This window comes from Protopterus annectens, chromosome 7.part0 (genome assembly GCF_019279795.1).
Source record: "Protopterus annectens isolate FY-2018-M chromosome 7.part0, PAN1.0, whole genome shotgun sequence".
NCBI classification, from domain to species: Eukaryota; Metazoa; Chordata; order Ceratodontiformes; family Protopteridae; genus Protopterus; species Protopterus annectens.
The window spans coordinates 1,233,439,533-1,233,461,409 of record NC_056739.1 but is presented as its reverse complement, the minus strand read 5'-3'; positions in this window follow the sequence as shown (position 1 = coordinate 1,233,461,409).

The window sequence follows — 21,877 nt, the reverse complement described above, 5'->3', positions numbered from 1 at the left end:
ACCACTTGTGACCAGCTTGGAGTCTGACATGGCGCCAGCAACTCTAACCCTGTGGGTTCTGTCCTTTAGCCAGTTTGCAACCTATCTTGTGACATATGGGTTTACATTTAAGCTGGTAAGTTTCTCTATAATACTCAAGTGGGGTATTGTGTCGAAAGCTTTTGCAAGGTCAAGTTGGTAGGCTGTATGGACTGCCTTTCCCTCATCAATGGCCTTGGTGACTGTTTCGAAGAAGTCGACCAAGTTCAAAAGGCATGATCTGCCCTTGACAAAGCCAAACTGGGTCGGGTCCAGTGTCTGCAAGTCGCCTATGTCTTTGTTTATGAGTTCCATTATGATCCTCTCCATAGCTTTACAGACCAGGCTTGTTAAGCTTATGGGGCGGTAATTTCCAGGGTCCGTAGAGGTACCGCCTTTGTGGAGTGGGACCACAGTTGCCGTACGCCACTCCTTGGGCACGTATCCTGTGGTAAGGCTAAGATTAAACAGCTGCCTTATATGCAGGTTTAGTTCCTCGTTGAGTTTGTGTAGCAAACAGCCCTGGTGGAATGTGGTCTGATGTTATTTGGGACTGATTTCCATGCTGTGTGTAGCAGTACCGAATACAGTGTCCTATCCATTTGGATATAGTCTGCTTTGAGATAGCCTTGTCCTGTGATCCTGCAGCATATGCCACAAACAGTTGCTTGGTTTTCCTGAAAGCTTTTGTTTTGTCCAAGTAGAAGCATAGCTGCCTGTGTATGTTCAAAGAATGCAGAAGTTTCTCCCCTTTATTCTGTGAGTTTGGATAAAAGGTTGGCAAATGGATGGTTTGGTTAAGAGCCACACTAGATACCACCCTTTGGCATAAAGGTAGAGTTTGTCCTTAAAGATACCCTGTCCTGATGAAAAATTATAAAAGGTTCCACTGCCATTAATGCCTGTAGCTCTGAGACTCTTCGTGCTGAAGTTACTGCCAGGAGCAGAGCTGTTTTCCATGATAAAAATTTTAGATCGGCTGTATTGGCCGGTTCAAAAGGTGGTAGGGTCAGTTTTTCCAAAATGAAACTGAGGTCCCAAGTTGGTGCTCTCCGGGGCGGTCTTATGTTTTTAGCCACTCTGAGGTACTGCTTTAGCAAGGGATGAGAGAATAAAGGAGGATCTGTGTTGTAATGTGCTGAAATGGCAGAGGCGTGGATCTTAATTGATGACCAGGATAGGCCTCTGTCCAGCATCTCAGTTAAGTATTGTAAAATCCGAGGAATGTTTGGAACAAGAGGGTCAAGTCTTTGAGCCTGGTTCCAGGCGCAGAATCTCTTCCATTTTTCTGAGTAAGCTTTCCTGGTGCTAGGCCTCCTGGTCTCCAAAATGACATCCATAACAGCTCTAGCGAGAGGTGTTGCCTGTTTGGCTAATGTATCTGCCATGCATCTAGGTTTAGGGTTTTGAGCTGACTGCAGGATCTGACTGTTTTGTTGAGTTAGGTGTGGAATTGGAGGCAAAATCCATGGTGGGCCCTGAGCCAAGTTCCTTAAGCTAGGGTACCAGTGCTGGTGTGGCCAGTCTGGAACAATCACGATCATTTGTGGTTTTTCTTGTCTGGCTTTTAGGAGTACCTTTGAAAGGAGAGGCAGTGGTGGAAAGGCACACACTTTTAGGTTTTTCCAGCTGAACAGAAGAGCACCCACTTTCCATGCTTGTTTGTGATAAGTCCTTGTGCAGAATTTTTGTAGTTGGCAATTCAGTGGAGAGGCAAAAAGATCTATGTCTGGGCATCCCCATTTTTGCTTTACCATGCTGAAGATCTGCAGATTCAATTTCCATTTGTGAGGGTCCATGATATTTCTGCTTAGATCGTCTTGCCAGAGTATTTTTCTTTCCTGGCAAGATTTGTGCTTGCAGATGAACTTGGTACATTAGAGCTGTGTTCCACAAGGTCATGGCTTGCCTGCATAGGGGATAAGAATGAGTGCCCCTTGCTTATGTATCACATTACTGTAGTGTTGTCTGTCTTTAGTAATAGTTGTCCTGGATGTAGAAGGTCCTTGAAAGCTGTTAGGGCATTTTGAACAGCCAACATCTCTTTTTGATTGATGTGAAGATGCATCTGGTCTGTGGTCCACTTGCCCTGAATGCATTTTCCTGCCATGTGTGCTCCCCAGGCGTAATCCAAAGCATCTGTTGTTAGAGTTTGCCTGGCTGTTGGTTGGGTAAAAGGCTGACCCTTGTTTAGGTGACATGCCTGTGCCCACCATCGAAACTCCTATTGTAGGCAGGGAATCATTGGTATTACTGCTTCTAAACTGTGAGAGTGTTGAGTCCAAACACTTTTTAGGTACCATTGTAATTTCCTCATAAGCAGTCTGGCATATGGTTAGTAGTAGTATGCAGGATGCCATGAATCCCAGGGCCTGCAAAATCTTTCTTGCAGGGAGATGGGACTTTTTTGCCAGTAATTGAAAATATTGAGTTTGTTGAACTTGTCTGGCGTGAGGTAAGCCATCTGGGCCGTTGTATTTAAGCTGGCCCCCAGGAATGTAATCTGTTGCGAGGGCACTAGTTTTGACTTCTTTCCATTTACTGTGTACTCTAGAGAAATTAGCAACCTTTTTACAAACGCCAGATGCTGTACAAGAATGTCCTTTGTCTCTGCTTGAATGAGGCAGTCATCCAGGTATGGGTATATTTGAATTCCTTTTTGTCTGCAAAATGCAATCACTGGTGCCAGGCACTTTGTGAAGACACTGGGCGCAGTAGATAAGCCAAAGGGCAGTGCAGAGAATTGGCAGTGCATTGTACCAGCTTTGAATCTGAGGTATCTTCTGCAATTTTGTCTGATAGGGACATGCAGGTAATGCCTCTGAGGTCCAGAGTAACAAGCCAAGCCTTCTTGCCCAGCATGGGTAGAAACTGCTGTAATGTCAACGTTGTGAATTTCGGAATATCCAGGTAAGTATTCAGAATTGAAAGGTCTAGTATGGGCCTCCAGGCCTCGTCCTTTCTGGGGACCAGGAAGAGCCTCGAGTAAAATCCTTGTCCTTGCTCCTGTTGTGGTACTTTTTGAATAGCTCTCATGTCCATGAGGGCTGAAATTTGCTTTTGTGGCTCTGCCCATTGATTTTGTGGCAGGTCTGGCATTCCTTTTAGCCTTGGTAAAGTATGAAAGTGGAATCTTCAGCCTTGAGACACAATATTCAGAACCCATTTGTCTTGGGTGATTGTTTGCCAGTTTTGAGAAAAAAGTGCTAGTTTTCCCCCTAAGGGGGCTTCCAAAAGGGACGTGTGCTTGGTGTACGAAGAGGAAAGTCATTATGACTGTTTCCTGTAAGGTTGAGACTTGTCCTCACCTCCTTTTGGGGTTGAGGTGCCCCACTGTCATCTGTTTGAGCCTTGGGGTTGAGATCTGCCTCTTGGGTGTCTGTATCTGCCTCTCTGTGGCCTGACACTGGAAAGGACCAATTCTTTGTTGGCCAATTTCTGCTAAAGCGAGGTGGCTGTACCTGTAAGAAATCCTTGACTGTTTGCATAGATTTAGCTTTATCCTCCATTTTCTTTAACACCTCTTCTGCCTTAACACCAAACAAGGTATCATGTTGTAAAGGAGCATCCAATAATTTTGCCTTAACATGATCAGGTAAACTCTGTTCTTTTAACCAAGCATGTCTTCGAACAACAGAACCCGTAACTGCGGCTCTACAAGAGGCCTCTAAAGAATCAAAACCACATTGCAGGGTATGTTTTCCCACCTGTTCAACTGCATGCAATAAATCCTGCATTTCTTTACAATCAGGAGCTTCTGAGCTTGCAAGCATTTTCTGTTTTAACTAAGCCATTAAATATTGTTGGTACTTAAGCATGTGAAACTGGCAATTTAAAGCTCTTACTGCTAAAGTTGCAGACGTGTATACTTTTTTTCCCCCATCTATCCAAAGCTCTGGAATCTCTGTCAAGGGTACTGGATTTTTTGCAATGGAAGCCTTAACCCCTTTTGGACCCTGGGAAATAGTTTCTGGATCAGCAGAAGGGTTTTTGTAAAGAAACGTCTGAGTCAGGGACTCTATAATACCTATCTGGCTTGGCTGGAGCAGGGGGGCAAAGAGTCAGGAGATGGGCTGGATTCAGAGAACACATCATCCACAATATCTAGCACAGGCGGAATAACCACGGGCCTGTGCTGAGGCAATAAGAGGAAATCCCTGAGTCTTTTCTTGGATTCTGAGTAATCCTGACTTTCCCAATGGAAATGATCCCTCATGGTATGTAAAGTTTCCCCAAAAGAATAATCTTCAGGAGGAGAGGCTGAAGGGATAGAATCTTCAGCATCAGAGTCCTCATAGGGGGGTAGAGGGTATCCCTGGTCTGAAGAGGAATCAGAGGAAATGGAAACCTGATCAGAGGAGTCAGTCTGTATCCTGCCTAGGCCTTTTCTCAGGAGGGGGATGGGAACCCCTGATTAGAGTAATGAGGTCTTTGGCCATTTTAAGCATCTGTTTCTTAGGCATGGAGGACTGTCCAGAAGAATGCTGTACTTGTTTCTTTGTCTTTAATGGCATATTTGTCTTGGCTGTTGCTTTAATGGTAAGCTGTGAAGGTCTGAAAACACCCTCAGAAACTGATGCCTGCTCGGCGGCTCCGGACCCATCTGAGGGATTAGTTTCTGTAGGCTCAATACCTTGAGTTTCCAGAAGCCTAGCTGTCTCCATGTGGGAGTCGGAAGCGGCCTGTGGCTCTGAGGTAGCGGGTGTCAGGGGCTGCGAAAGCGCCTCACTGAGAACCGGCGACTGGCCTAGAAGAGGTTTCGTCATCGGTTTTGGACCTCGGATGCCTGTCTTTATCCTTGCCTTTGCATTTTTTCGGTATTGAGGTCGTCGGCTGATCCGACTGCATAGTATAATCGAACCTTCTCCCAAAGTAGTGTAAAGCAAAATCAAAACGTCTTTTTATAGTGCGTTTGGTAAATCTAGCACAAAACCGACAACTAGTGACGTCGTGATCAGGGCCTAGGCATGGAATACAGTAAGAGTGGAAGTCCTTATGAGGTATTTGCTTCCCACAAGAAATGCAATTAACTTTTTCTGACATCGGTCTGAGGCAAGAAAAAAGTTTCCCTGATGGGGTACTTAGCTTTATTGAAGACTTCGGATCTGAAATTCGAATTCGAAAATCTCTGGAGTCGTCCGACCGGCACTTGCGAACTGCTTTTGATTTGGGCACTGCGCGGCAAGAAAGACTGAAGAAAATGGTGTCGGCTGCATGTTATATACCCCTGGCGCACTGATGTCAGGGAAGAAGCGACAGCAACTGACACCGGACCAAGACTTTGGAACTCTGGCCAACTGCAGGACTGCCTGACAGCAGGATAACCCAAGTGGGATGACTGCAGCAATGTAACACGATGAACATCTGAGAATGCAAAACAGAGAGAAAGAAATGTAAAACTTTCTTGAAAAAGAGGATGGATAGGTACGCATCCTTGAGATCCAGAAGCACTCCTGTGATGAGACCAAAAAACATTCTGGAAAAAAGTCCTTCCCCAGCAGTGTGGGAGGCATAGCTTGAATGGTACCCTGATCCAAAAGAGACTGAAGAACCTCTAGGAAATGAAAAAGTTCTCAAGAAGATTGAGGAATGCCTGAAAAGGGAGGAAGGGACTTCCAAACCATGAAAAATTCCTGACAGATAATGGACAAAACCCAAGAATCTGGGATGCATCAAAGCAAATTTGGAAGACACAGGAAGAGGCAGAGATACAAGGGAACACGGCCAAGGGGAGAAGAAAGCAAACCTTTAAATAGAACCACGCTTGTCCTGAAAAGAAAGTTTCTGGAAGAAAAAAGTCGGAGATGAAAGTAGAGCACATCTGGAACCCTTCTTACCCTGAGGTTGTCAAGACTGCCTATGAACAAAGGTAGACTTGGAAGAACAGTTCCTCTGAAACTGAGGAATAGGAGAAACAAAAGTCTGTTTCAGTTCCTGCAAGGCTTTGCCCTTATCCTTGGTGGACTTGATTAGGTCAACAGCAGCAGTTCCAAAAAGACACTTATCCAAAGGAACATCCAAAGTTTGGCCTTGATGTCATCACGCAAGACTTGAAGATGAAGCCAAGAATAACGGGCTCATGACTGAAACAAAGGCAGTAGCCCTGGAAGAGGCATTGGCTGCATCATGGATGCATTTGATTGACTGGTGAGCAACTTGCAAAGTGGAGTCCAGCAGGAAAAGGAAGAAGCCTCAGAGTCAGGAAGGTCAGAAACTACCTTAGAAACATAAGTGGAGCCAAACATACCTGGTCATATGGGTCTGGTAGTCAATGGCCCTAAAGGACAAAATGGCAGAGTGTAAACCTTCTTGCCGAATCCTTCCATGGTCGTACTATCCTTGTCAGAAGGCAGCAGCTTAGCTGAGGACACCATCATGGATTGCTTGTCAAGAGAGACTGGCTACACAAGGGCATTTAAAAAGAAATTTGCACTCCTCAAGCACCTTGTGGAAACTGTTTTTAATTTTTTTGATGCAAAGACAGAATCAGGACCTACAGAAGCTGCAGAAAAGGTATCTGAAAGGGCAGTCACAACAGGAGCAGCAACAGATGGTTTGAGACACACCATCTGCAAGAGCTCACAGTACCTTTTTTTGAATAGTATACACCTGGGAACAATCCCGCTTAAAATAGTCCATCATATGGGCAATGCCCAAAGAAGAGTTTAAACCGTAGGTCAAGGGGGAAGAAATTTGGGAAGAATAGGTTAGGGATTCTTTGCTGGAGTCTAGATATGAGGAATCCAATTCCCTAGGCCTCTTGACTGGAGTGGAAGACCGGGAGGAACAGGAACAGAGATCCCTTGAAGTGACCGAGGTTCTCCATCAACCCTCAGAGGACATCCAAGAATTCTAATCCATGCCAGGAGACTCTGACAGGGTCACTGCAGAGGAATCCAAAGCAAGTACCAGATGGTCTTCAGGACTTTCACAAGCCTGTAGAGAGACATTGTGGAGAGGCTGGATCAGGCCTAATTTTTTGGGCCTTTTTCTTGTCAGACAGCGGGCCATTGGGATGAGAGGATTCTGCCATAGTACCATGAACCCACAACTTCAGATGTTGGTTCTCCAGGTATACGGACAAAGAGGAAAGGCAACTACACAGGGTCTTAGGCACAAATGTTTAGCAGACAGAACACTGTGTATGATCGTGGGATGCACCTAAATAATAAGACTCTGGTTGTGATGGTCCTTCTGGGGAATCTACCTCCCACACTGACATTTCCCCCTTTTGTATGACAAATACAACAAAGAACAAAAGGGTGGAAAAGAAACCCCAACAGGGCACTAAAAAAACACAGCTTGGTAACCAGCACAGCAGAAGGGCATTCATAGCAATGGATAATGGCATTTGGATTGGTGGCAAAGTTGTTCTGCTTCTTTGCATCTGTATGCCCTGTGTCTTCTGTGGGGAGCATGTGTGTGTGAGGTATGGTGCCTATAAGAGCTGAAAGCTTTGGCTATACTTGCTGGAAAATGGGCAATCCTTGGTAAGAAATCCCTTATGTGATGAATACTGCAACAGTGATATTTTTATTTATTTATTTATTTAACATTTGTTGACCGGGAATGTCCGACTAGGTTCCACAGAGCCTGTTTTCAGCGGAGGCCCGGGGAGAAACGCTCCAGATGCATGTCTTTGGAATGTGGGAGGAAACCGGAGTACCCGGAGGAAACCCACGTGAACACAGGGAGAACATGCAAACTCCACACAGAAGGCACCCCAGCCGAGAATCGAACCGGAGAACCTCTTGCTGTGAGGCGACAACGTTAACCGCTGCACCACTGTGCTATGGTATGATATGGAATGACATCATTAAATATTCTAGTACATCACCGTTACAGCAGCCTAAGCTACCTGGGTCCTAATCCTGTGACGGACCAGCTTACAAAGCTGAGTGCCTTCCACATGCTCCAACTGTCAGGAGCTCTAGCAGGGCTCCATATGAAAAGAGATGGAGCAAACAAATCTTTAGAGTTGTTTTTTTTTTTTTTTTTTTTTTTTGGTGCACTTAGGAGGGAGGCAACAGCCCCTGACAGAATAATGCTAAGAAACCAATCCAACCATAAACTACGTACAGAAGGGTGAACATCTATCCCCTGGCAATGCAAAAGGAGTTAAAATAAGCACAGAAGGGTCGTGAGGGAGGACAGGCTACAGCAACAGTTATCTATTACATCTAATCTTTTTGTTACGTTTTCTTACACAATTGCACTATGTTCACTGCAGACATCACTGCCGCAGTGGCCTAAGCTAAAGGGAAAGATTATCATAACTTAGAAAATTAACAAAAGGAAGAGGCCAATAAAGTAATACTCTACGAAGCCATGGAGAATGGTCCTAGCAAGGCCTATTCTGGATCTGGAAAAATAAACTAGTTTGGAGTGCTTTTTAAGTGTGTACACAGGACTGACTTGCTGCCTGTAGAATAGATCTACAATCCACCCCTTTTGAGCAAGCCAAAGAAGAAACCAAATCCCTTGAAAAATGGATCCTAATCCTGCCTTGAAGTAGGATGCAACCACCTCAAAATAGTCAGCTTTGACACTTGTCCCTTCCTCGTACTTTCATAGGAGTCACACAGCTGATCAGCTTTCCTGAAGGCCTATGTTTTGTCTAGTTACTATCTGAGCTGCCTGTGGGCATTCACTATGTTGGTTCAGGAAAGGAGAGAGAGAGAGACAATAGTCTAATTTAAAGACCACTTTAGGCATAAATTGAGAATTAATTCTCAAAGAAATATCAAAGAAATCCTGTCCTTGTGAAAAATGAGGTATTGTTGACTCACTACAAGTGCTTGTACCTCAGGGACACTCCTAGCAGAAGGCAGAGCAATAAGAAAAACAGTCTTCCATGTTAAGACCTTCCACTCAGCTTAATAAGCCGATTCAAATGTAGACACAGTAAAGCTTTTCAAGGACAAAGTTGTGATCCCATGGATGAGCCAAAGATTTTCCAGGTTGATAGATAGCAATACCCATTTCAGAATGGGTTTAACTTGAGCATATGCTAGAAAGGTGGTGATCAATGACAGAGAACCGTCACAGACAGCTGCACCTTGATAGAGGAAGAAAGGCTAGAAAACACTAACTCACAATCGAAAACCAGAGGCAGCCAGGGCTGAAGAGGATACTGGACCTTGAACTGGGACCAAACAAAAAAAAATCTTTCCCACTTGCGCATATATGATTGTCTTAGTAGTATTTTTTTACCTGCTTTAGTACTTGATGCCCAGCCACAGAGAAAAAGGAACCTGGTAAAACAGTGGGTACCTACCCTGTATTTAATTAACACACTGTTCTGCCCACCGGTAGCACTGTCGCCTCACAGCTAGAGGTTCCCCCATTCGAATGTCGGTTGGAGCGCCTTCTGTGCTAAGTCTGCATGTTCTCCCTGCGGTCAAGTGGCATTCGAAAGACATGCGTGAATGGGCGTGCCTTCGTTGAAGGTTGGACATCGAGCTGGCACCTCAGCACCGTAAAAATCTACTGCCAATCATTAGCAGACCGGAGTTCTGCTGTGGCGACCCCTAACCGGGAAAAGCTGAAAGAAGAAGAACTGTTCTGCCCACCACTAACAGTACTACTGCACAGATTTCAGAGTCAAAAATATTCCTTCCCCATACAGACAACATACAAAGTGTTTCTGTCTTGGGGAGGAATCGTGTTTCCACCTTTGCATTTTCTGAAAGGCTTACTGTGCTCGTCATTCATAAAATGCCAGCAGACAACCACGTTCAGCAAAAACAGGAAAGTACAGTTGTGTACACTTACCATAAATGTAGATGTTAGAGTGTATTCACTGTTGCAGTCATCACACTTGGGTTATCTGCCTGCAGGTAGCCCTCAGAATACCAGTCTTGGGATTTCTGTGTCGGATGCTGTCGTCTCTTCCATGACGTCAGGGGGTATAAAACATGCAGCCAACGCCATCAGTTTTTCTTGCCCCAAATGTCAGGAGCCCCCAAAATAGAAAGCTATTACATGGTGTGAAACACCTCCAATAAAAAGTAAATACCCCTGCCATAAAAGATGGCGATAAAGAGGCTAAGCAGAAAGGAGAGAGAAAGCCAGGGGGCTGGAGGGAGGGAAACCAGGACTGCAACAGTGAATACACTCGAACATCTACATTTATGGTAAGTGTACACAATCGTACTATGTTCTTTGTGTTTCACTGTTACAATCACACTTGGGTTGATTCCCAAAGCTGAAGAAGGGTGGAGGCGGTCAAAAAGTGTTAGGGCTGGCTAGCAGGACTTGTAAGACTGCTGTAGCAAAATCCAGCTCTGGATTTAGAAAAAAATAGTAAGTGGTAATGCTTGGTGAAGATGTGCACAGAACTCCAGGTTGCAGCTTCCAGGATGTCCCTGGTGGGACTCCACTGAGAAATGCTGTAGAGGTTGAAGTAGCCCTAGTGGAATGTGTTCTGGATCCCCTGTGGGGTAGGTTTTCCATGGTGCTTGTAGCAGAAATGGATGCAGTGTGCTATCCATTTGGAAATGGTTTATTTTGAAATGTCCTTGCCTTCTGCCTCTGTAGCAAAGCTAACAACTGGTCAGATTTTCTGAGAGGTTTAATCCTGTCAAGGTAGAACTTAAGCTGTCTGTGCACATCCAAGGAGTGCAAGCAGGATCCTTTCCTCTTTATTCTGAGGATTAGGGAAGAAGGTTGGCAAATGGATGGATTGATTTAGAGCCACACAGGATACCACCTTGGGCATAAAGGATGGGTTAGCCCTGAGGGAAACCCTGTCAACATGGAAAATAATGAAGGGTTCCACAGCCATTAGTGCCTGCAACTCATACACTCTTCTTGCTGAAGTAATGGCTAGAAGCAAGGCTGTTTTTCAAGAGAGGAATTTTAACTCTGCTGAAGCAGCAGGTTCAAAGGGGAAGCGTGAGCTTTTCCAGTACAAAGTTAAGGTCCCAGGCAGGGGTGGGAGCTCTCCTAGGGGGCCTTAAATTGTTAGTCCCTCTTAGGAACTGTTTGATGAGAGGGTAAGAAAAGAGAGGTGGCTCAGTATTATAATGAGCTGAGATGGTAGAGGCATGAATCTTAATGGATGACAAGGACTGGCCTCTGTGGTGCAGCAAGGTGGGAAAGGCTGTGTCCTTCCCTTGAGATGGACTCCAAGAACAATATCTTTTTCACTTTTCGGCATAGGATTTCCTAGTACTAGGCCTTCTGGCCTCAAGGATGATGTCCAGCACCTGTTTGCTGAGGGTTACTGGTGGTGCATTCAGCCAGGCTGCAAGGTTTAGGGTTTGCAGCTGCGGATGCAAAATCTGCCCCTCCTCCTGAGACAGAAGGGAAGGTGTCTGATTTAGGTGCCAGGAAGGCACTGCTGTCAGAGTGCATAGGAGTGGGTACCAGTGCTGGCGTGGCCAGTCTGGGGAAATAAGGATTGCCCTTGGCCTGTCCTGTTTGATCTCGAGTACTTTTGAGAGGAGGGGCAGAGGGGGGAGGCATAAATAGAGAGGCTTTCCCATGAGAAGGATAGGGCATCCACCTTCCAGACACTCCTGTGAGGGTTCCTGGTGCAGAATTTGCTCGATTGGTGGTTTTGGTGGAGGCAAAGAGGTCCACCTCCGGTGTCCCCCACCTCTGGATTAGAAGTTTGAATGAGTTGGGTTCCAGTTTCCACTCATGTGGGTCCAGTAGATTTTGGCTTAAGTCATCTGCCAGTGAATTTTGTTTGCCTGGCAGGAATTTAGCTTGTAGGTGCACTTGGTTGCTCAAGGCTGTGTTCCACAGGGCCATGACTAACCTGCAGAGTGGGTAAGAATGAGCCCCCCCCTGCTTGTTTATGTAGCACATAACTGTGGTGTTGCCCGTCTATCAGTAGCTGTCCTGGAAGGATAAGTTATTTGAAGGCTGTCAGTGTTCTGTACAGCTAGCATCTCTTTTTGATTGATATGCAGGAGAATTTGTCCTGGGCTCCATTTGCCTTGAATGCACTTGCCTGCCATGTGAGCCCCCCATGCATAGTCTGATGCGTCTGTCAGGGTTTGGGTGGCGAGGGGTTGAGTGAAAGGGAGTCCCTTGTTGTGGTTGCATGCTTCTGCCCAACAAAGGAACTCTGCCCTTAGACAAGGCATGATCGGAATCACTGTTTCCAGATCTTGAGAATGTTGACACCAGAGACTTTTTAAGTACCACTGAAGTATCCTCATATGCAGTCTTGCATATGGAATTAGCAGAATGCATGAGGCCATGAACCCTAGGGCTTGCAGTATTTTCCTTGAAGATAGCTGGGTTTTGGTGGCTAGTAGTTTGAAGTAGTTTGTCAAATAGACCTGCTTTTCTGGAGTGAGGAATGCCATCTGGGAAGTTGTGTTCATGCCTGCTCCCAGGAATGCAATTTTTTTGAATGGGCACCAGTTGTGATTTCTTTTCATTGATGCTGTACCCCAGTGAAGTTAGGAGTCTTTATACAAATGCCCGGTGCTGAAGTAGCAATTCCTGACTGTCTGCCTGAATCAGGCAATCGTCCAAGTATTAGTAAATTTGAATATTTCTCTGCCTGCAGAATGCAATGGCTGGAGCCAGGCACTGACAGTGCACAGAGCCTGTCCTGAAACATAGGTATTTTCTAGAAGATACCCTTATGGGGATGTGCAGATAAGCTTCTTTTAAGTCTATGATGACTAACCAGGCATCCTTGGCTAGCATAGGAAGAAGCTGATGCAGTGTAAGCATTTTGAATTTTGGGACCACCAGAAAGGTGTTGAGGATTGATAGATCCAGGATAGGGTGCCAAGAGCCATCTTTTCTGGGCACCAGGAACAGTCTGGAGTAGAAACCCTGTCCCCTTTGTTCTACTGGAACAGGTTGAAGAACCCTGATATTGAGAAGGGAAAGTACTTGCTTTTCAGCCTCTGCCCACTGTTTTGGAGGAAGGTCTGGTAACCAGCTTGGGGTTGGCAGTGAGTGGAAGTAGAATCTGTATCCCTGGGATATAATGTTTAGAACACATTGGTCCTGAGTAATAGACATCGTTTCTTGCATGAAGGGCAAGTTTACCTCATAGGGGTGCTAGTACTTGGGCATGGCTGGGAAGGATAATTGACAAGTCATTGTGAACTTTTTCCATAAGGGGGTGGCTTACCACTACCTGTTTCTGAGGTGGGAGCACTCCATTGTTTAGATCTCTGCATACCCTGAGACCGTAGTCTTGGTGGTCTGTTCCCCCTGGGTTTGGACTGAGAAGGTCTGGGATGGACTGGAAAGGACCAGTTTTTTGAAGGCCAATACCTACTGAATCTAGGTGGCTGTACATGTAAGAAATCTTTGACAGTTTGCATAGATTTAGCTTTTTCCTCCATCTTTTTAAGAATAACTTCTGCTTTGGTGCCAAACAAATGGTCCTGATTTAATAGAGCATCTAGTAATTTTGCTTTGACGTGGTCTGGCAAGGCTTGTTCCTTCAGTCAAGCATGCCTTCTCAGTACAGACCCAGTAACTGCAGCCCTGCAAGATACTTCTAAGGCATCAAAACCAAACTACAAAATATGTTTACTAACTTGGTTTGTAGAATGCATTAACTCTTGTAAATCTTTATTTTCTGCACAATATGGAAGTAATACCATTTTTGTTTAATTTTTTCCATAATATGTTGCTGGTACTTCAATACGTGAAATTGGCAATTCAAAGCTCTGATGGCAAGAGTTGCAGAGGTATATACCTTCTTACCCCATCTGTCTAAAGCTCTTGAATCCCTGTCTGAAGGGGTAGGGTTTTTGGCTATAGTAGCCTTAATGCCTTTAGGTCCCTGGGAAATGGTCTCTGGATCTGCAGCAGGATTCTTAAAGAGAAATTTGAGAGAGTCAGGTACTCTGTAGTACCTGTCAGGTTTTCTAGGGGCCGGTGGTAGAGAGTCAGAAGTAAGACTAGATTCCATGAAAACATCTACAATATCCCGGACAGGGGGTATAGCTGCTTGTGCTGAGGCAAATCTAAAAATTCTCTGAGTCTCTTTTTGGACAAAGGATAATCCTGGCATTCCCAGCGAAAATGCTCTCAAAGTATGCAAGGTTTCACCAAAAGAAAAATCCTCTGGAGGGGAGGCAGAGGGAATGGATTCCTCTGCATCAGAATCCTCACAGGTTGATAAGGGTATGTCGTGGTAATCAAAAGGGTCAGAGTCATCAGACTCCTGGTGTGGAGAATCAGAAGGAAATTCAGTTCTTTGTCTTTTAGCAGGGGAAGGCTGGCTTCCCCTAATTAGAGTAACAAGGTCTTCAGCCATTCTAAGCATTTGTTTTTGTGGCATGGGAGCTTGAGCATGCACTTTGGTCGTCGGTTTTCTAGGCGTAGTGTGAACTCTGGGCCTAAGGAACTCAGTAGTTTTAGCTAAAAACAAAGTTGTCTGTTTAATGCGACCATCGGTAGGTCGGAATACACCCTCAGAAGCCGGTGCCTGCACAGCGGCTCCAGACCCATCCAAGATAGAGACATTCACAGGTTCCATAGTCAAAGCAGCATCTCGTGGCATACCTGACTCTGAATGGGTCTCAGCAGAGGTCTGCGCATCTGTAGAAGTGGGTATCAGGGGCTGCAAAGGCACCTCACTGAGTACCGGCAGACCGGCGACCAGCTTAACGAAAGTGTCATCGGCAGTTTTGGACCTATGCGGTCTCTCTTTTCTTTATCCTTGTGTTTTTTCAGAAGATCGGTAGTCAGATGACTTACCAAAGCCATTTCGGAATACGGAGAATGAGAATGAAAGAATTTAGAGACAAAGATAGCCCAACAAAGAATGGTTCAGGCGTTAAACAAGGCACAAAACTGCCAGCGAGGGACGGCGTGGTCTGGGCCTAAATAGGTGACGCAGTAAGAATGAAAATCTCTGTGAGGTATTTGCTTTCCACAGGCAAGACAATTGTTAACTTTTTCTGACACCGGTTAGAGCAAGAAAAAAGGATCCCCAATCGGGTACTTAGCTTTAGAAGACTTCAGGTTTGAAACTCGAAAAATGAAAATTTCAGGTAGCAGCTGATCAGCACTTGCGAAGTGCTTCTGCTTTGGACTCCTCCACAGCAAGAAAGACTGATGTAATGGCGTTGGCTGAATGTTTTATATATCCCTGACATCATGAAGAGCCGACAGCATCTGACGCAGAAATCCCAAAACGCTGGTATTCGGACCGACTGAGGGCCATCTGCAGGCAGATAACCCAAGTGTGATGACTGCAACAGTGAAACATGAAGAGCATCTCCTGGATTCATAACCTGAAGGAAATAAAGGAATTACAGCAGAGTTTAAAAAATAAAAATCCAAGTTCTCCAAAGTAGTTAAGATAGGTATCTCACATAGAAGTTCTAGGCATGACAAAAAATCTAGAGAATTTGTTGCTTGTCAAAGGATTATAGGTACAAGAGATGGCCTAGTAACCTAAAGTACCAAGTTGCCCAAGTTCTGACAGCCTTAGTGTCAACAATTGTGGGGTGTGGACATTACTTGAAATCAAGTTGTGGGCATATGTGCTATCTGCAATACATGTCATAACAATTTAAAGGATGCAATGTTAGTGCGCACCTACCACAAAAAAGAGGCAAAAGTACAAGGTTTCCCCAATGGCACACTTTCCTGAGAAATTCTCTGAAACACAGCTCACCGAGCAGACAGACATTCGATGGTGGCATTCAGACTGGCAGCAGAGTTGTTCTGAGTTAGGTGCATGCATCACTTTTATGGCTGATGTACGAGAGCAGCCTATGTATGACATACCATGCATCCTACAGTAGTAAAAGACTTTTGTACACTGGTCGATGTCGGGTTGCCTACAGCAGAGAAAAGAAAAGCTGTGCAAAATCTTACCATAACCATGGCTGTCCTCTTCACTGCTGCAGTATTCCTAACCCAAGGGATCTCCCACCAGAAAGCGACCCAACATCAGCCAGTATACAAAAGTCTTACACTACTCACGAGTACACAGTACATCGCATGTAGGTTGCAGTCAGACATAGCCATAAAAGCGACGTACTCGCGTACCATCCTCAGAACTTAATGTCCCAGGAGGAAGGACAGACTAAGGATTTGTATGGTCAAGTACATCTAAGCAAAAGAGACCTGGGGAAGGAGGGAGGGACAGAATACTGCAGCAGTGAAGAGAAGGACATCTATGGTTATGGTAAGATTTTACACAACTATTCTACACCCTTCTATTCAGTTGTGCAGTATTCATAACCTGAGGAAGAGTGCCCATGTTCTAGAAGGAAGGGAGGAGGAAGGAGCAGAGGAGCTCTCAATAAAGCCATGTAAAATGGCTTTAGCAAATCTGTCTCTGGATCTGGAGATGCCATCCAGTTTGTAATGTTTGATAAAGGTATGACTAGAAGACCAGGTGGTTGTTTCAAGGATGACAATGTTATCTAAGCCCTTGAAGAACGTCTTGGAGGAAGCCACAGCTTTGGTAGAATGGGCCTTCATCACAGGTGGAGAGGCTCCTTCCATGGAGTGTTTAACAAAGGGAAATAGTCTTAGAAATCCAAGATGAAAAGTCTGCTTGGAAATTCCAAGAAGAAATAAGTCTGCTTGGAAACTGGTAAATCCACAGCTCTGAGAAGAAAATTCACAAATATCTGATCAGATTTCCTGATGGCTTTATTCTTGTCAAGAAAAAAATCTGTTGTCTATGTACATCTAAGGAGTGCAGTACCTTCTCACTGTGGTGTTTGGGAGTAGAAAGAAGGTGGGTAACAATGGAATAGTTAAGGGACAATTCATTAACCACTTAAGGCATAAAAGAAAGATTTGCTCTCAGAGATACCCTGTCCTTAGGAGAAGGCCAAGAAGCAATGGTAAAAGCCATAAGGGCGTGGAGCTCCAACACCTTTCTAGCTGAAGTCAAGGCCACTAATAAACATTTTCCAAGAACAATGTTTAGGGAGGCCAAAGATGTCGGCTCAAAAAGGGCCAGGGTCAATTTTTGTAAAACAAAATTAAGGTCCCAAGAAGGAGGAACATGTTTCCTGGGAGGCCTAATGTGAAGGATGCCCTTACGACATTGTTTCATCCCAAATCTGGATGCTAGAGGGGGAGACAGAGGCAGACAAGCAGAAATAACTGACATATGTGCTTTGATAGAAGAATAAACCAAGTCAGTGGAGAGCAATTCACACAAATAAGATAGAACCACTGAGCTTCCCACTGTCAGTGGGTCTTAGTTCTTAGACACCAGAGTGAAAATCTTTTCCATTTGAAATGCAAGACTTTATTACTGTTTTTTCTGGCCTACTGCAAAACCCTGAGCACGTTCTCAGAGAATAGGTGTCTGAAAGGAATTATAATTCTATCACCCACAGTGTCAGCTGTAGCATTGACAGCTATCGATGTACCAGGGATGCTTTGTTTTGTGTGAAAGTCCACTCCATGGGGTAACTTGTGGTGAAGGCCCTTGGCTAAATGCAGATGGGGGACCAGTGCTGTCTTAGCCAAAAGTGAGTCAACAGCAAGATTTATGGTTTGTACTGTCGAATTCTGAACAGGACCTTTGTGATTAGAGGAAGGGGAAGGAATGCATACAGAAACATCCCCTTCTAAGAAAAGGAGAGGATGCCTACTTTACAAGCCAGAGGACTTTGGGACTCTGGCAGAAAATTTTGGCAGTTGTCTGTTCAGGAGGGGAGGGAAATAAATTTATCTGTGGAATACCCTATTGGTGGACTATGTCCAGGAACATATCCCTATGAAGGATCCATTCATGGAACTGAGTCAAGGACCTGCTCAGGGAGTCTGCCACAAGGTTCTGGTTGGAGGGTATGTACACTTAGTCATGTGGTACTGGGCAAGAAATTCCCATACCAACAGCCAACCTGCAGAGATGATGGGCTCTGGTCATCACCCTGGTTGCTCACATACCAAAGGATCGTCATGTCTGTGAACAGTTTGAGAGGGCCTGGGCAAAGAAGAGGGTGAAATGCTTGTAGATCTAGGACCAACACTCGCAATTCCCTGATGTTGATGTGTTCTGTTTTCTGGCAGGGAGACCAAACTCCCTGAACAGTAAATCTGCATAAAGCCAACCCCCATTCCATGTCTGATGCATCTGTCTAGAGTTCTGGGACTGGGGCGAGAGGGTCCAGAGGTAGTCCTAGATTTAGGGCTATCTGTTGGATCCACCACGGCAGTTCCCTCTTTAGACAAGGAATGAGAGGGACTTTGTACTCTAGAGGGTGAGAATACTGGGTCCACAAAGACCTGAGGAACCACTGAAATTGTGGGGACTTGTCATTGGCACCTTGGGAATGGTTGAAGCCATGAATTCCAGCACCCTGACCTGGCCATGATGCGAGTCAAGGTGAGAAGGGACTGAAAGGAGGACTGGACTGAAGGTCCTGCATCTTCTGAGGTGGAAGTGACACTAATTATCTCGGTCTGGATTAGACAACCCAGGAAAATGTGGTCCCGTGAGGGGGAAGTGAGGACAGTGAGGACCGACTCCCTTAAGTTAATGGTAAATCCCAGTTTTCCAAGGGGGGAAATGGTCTCTGGATTTTGGAATAGTATGTGAAGAGTTGCAGCCTGTAAGAACAGACCATCCTGGTATGGAAAACTCTGGATACCCAAAAGCCTGCAATGTGCAATCACTGGAGTCAGGCATTTTGTAAACATCCTCAGAGCAGTAGAAAGACCACAGGGCAAGGTAGAGAATTGAAAATGCCAAAAACCCACAGAAAAACGTAAGAATTTCCTGAACATGGAGTGAATGGGGATGTGAAGGTAAGCATATTCTGTATCTAGAGATGCCATGTATCTCTGTGCAAGAAGAGGGAATAGAGTCTTGAAGTGTCAACATTCTGAAGGAAGGAAATGTTGATATGGGATGAATCCAGGATTGGTCTCCAGGGGCCATTCTTTCTGGGCACTAAGAACATTCTTGAATAAAAGCCCTTCCCCTCTTGTGGTTTGAGGAGCTCTTTGAATACAGCCCTGCTGCCAAAGCTCCCAAAGGAGTTTTGGGAAGTGGGGCAGCTGCTCTGGGGGGGGGGGGTGAGGGATGCCCATGAAGGGGGAAATGGAGAGCCAAACCATGAAGTATCCTTTTTTGATTATAGAAAGAACCTAGGCATCTTGTGTGATGCTTTCTCAGACCCTGTGTGCGTATGAATTGTGAAAGGAAGGAGAAACATCTGCAGGGTAGTCACATACTCCCTTGCTTTGTCAGAAAAGGACTGCCTTTGTTGTGAGGGTGCCTGTGAAATGTTGGATTTCTGTAGTCTCTTTCCTCCTCAAAGTCTTACTGGAGGAATGCTAAGTGTGGCTGTGGATGAAAACAGGTTTAGATGGGAAAGTCTTGTGAGACCTGGGCACAGGAGAAACCAAGATGCGTATCAACTCCTTGAGCTCCTTATGTTTTTCCTGTAGAGACTTAAAGATAGAAGTTGCTGCTGGATCAAATAAGGCTGAATTACCTAATGGTGCATCCATTAATTTATATTTGAAGTCATCCTGGAGGGGTTGTAACCTAATGCAGGAAAATCTGAGAACTGAACCAATAACAGCTGTCTTGGCCAAGCCTCCGCAGCATCATAGTTGCATTTAATGGATGTCTTGCCACTTGGAAGCTGCCTGTATATAGGGGGCCAAGGTTTTTCCTTCAGAATGTGAAAGATCTGAAACGGCACTTGATGCCAGAGACAAAAGCCCTAAGGAGTACTTGGTCATGTGCGTCTGATAACTGATGGCCCTGAAAACCAAGCTGGCTGAAGTATAGGCCTTTCAAGGGTTCTACAATCTGCTGGGACAAGGGTGGTAGAAGAAAGCATCCTAGATGGTTTATCTGTAATTACAGAAATGACTGCAAGTTCTGCAGCAGGATACATAAGGAGGAATTTACAATTCTCAGGGACCTTGTAGAAGCAGTCCGGCTTCTTGGGAGCCACAGTTTGGGAAGCATTATGAAAGGCATCCAGAAATGCAGGATGTACTGGTGAACTGCAGAGGGGCCAGGGAGATCAACTTGTAGAAGTTGATAGCAACTTTTTTGGACATTAGAAATTTGGGAGGTGTCCCACTTAAAAAGTTCTCCCATTTTTAGAAGAGTTTCACCAAATTAAATCTCTTCCATAAGGAAATCTTCATTGACTGACTCTTCCGCAGGGGAAACATATTCCTGAGGAGAGGGAATTTGCATTGAGTAATCCATGGATACCTCTTCATCAAAAGAATCATTGTAGGAGCAGGCAGAGAAGAAAGCAGCTTGAGTGCCATGAAGCCTGAAACAAGCTTTGGGAAAAGACCTGCCAATCTGTATTGGCCTCTTTAGCAGGGGACAAATGCTTTTTTTTTTTTTGTCTTGGCGGGCGAAACAATTTTCTTTGGATGAAAAGATGAAGCCCTGCATTCAAGTGTCCGATTCAATTTCTTCTCTCACTAGAGTTTGTGGTACCCCCCTAGGGTCCTCTGCAATAATGAGCCTAGCCTCCCCCACAACATCCTGATTGGATGTCTGTTCTACCTCCAAAGGTGTGCTAGGAGCCGAATTCAAGATGCCTCAGAACTGGGCTTGGCCTGTGAATCTGCCTCAAGTCAGATGTGTCTCCAGGTTGAGTAACATCTCGGAGATGCATCTCATGGTGGAGGTGCAGCAGAAGCCATAGGCTGAGGTTTCTTGGTCTTGTGTTCTACTGACTTGGCATTGGACCTTACAGTACCTTCTATAAACTTAGCTAACAACTTAAGTCGTCGACTCTCTAAATAGATAGCAACAGAATAAAGCCTGCTTCTAAGGGTCTTGGGTATGAAGGACTGGCAAATGCTACAGGACTTGGTCATGGCTAGGCCCTAATCAAAAGAGAGACTGTAGATGGCCTTATGTGGAATCTGTCTTCCACACTGGCACTTGCCCTTCTTGGATGACCTAACCAAAACAGCATTGAAGACAGAAAAGTGCCCATTTGTAGAAAATTTTATCTGAAAAAAGCTGAAGATGCAATAACTGAAATGATCAGACTGACAGAATGATGTTCTGACTGGCAGCAGGAAATTTCTGAGGATGGTGTGTGTGCACGTTTCTTTTATGGCCTACACATGACTGCAGCCTAAGGGTATGTAGTACATGACACGCGAGTAATACAATACTTTTGTATACTGGCCAACGTTGGGTTGCCTTCTGGTGGGAGATCCCTCAGGTTATGAATACTGCTGCAAGTGAATAGGACATCTCCTTCATGTTAAGAGTACTGCATCAAATGAGTAGAAGGATATCATCCTATTCTCTAGACTCAGAAGACCATGGAAGAAACCATATATGGCCAAGATAGGGAGTTTAACATTATTTTAAAGACTGTAAAGTCACATTCAAGTTATTTAAACAGTTGATTTTGCTGAAAATGTTTCATGGTCCACTTAAGAGTACACAAGGTTAATTTAAAATTGTGCAATGTAAAGCATGCTACTCTATCATAAGAGTGCATATACATGGATGGATACAGAATGACATACCCCATATGTGTATGTGTATACACGCACACAAATACAGACAAGATATACATCCATCACCCAATTAGCCACACTACTCAATTCAATGTTGTGAGGAGCTAAACCCATCCTAAACTGAGTGCAGAAATGGTGTATGTGTGTGTAAGCACAGACATACAGTATGGGAACATGAAGCAAGAATAGTTGTGTAAGAACTTACCATAAATTTAGATGCCCTTCTCTTCCATGTTGTAGTATTCATAACTGTAGGGAGTTGGCTGCCTGCAGCACTGGACATCCGCCAGTATACCAAAGTCTTAGGATAAGGGGTATGTGCAACGTTGCATGGCAGAGCCATAAACAGGCACTGGCTATAAAAGTGACGTCTGCACATACCCAACCTAGAACTGACTGCTGCATACAATAGTACCCCCGG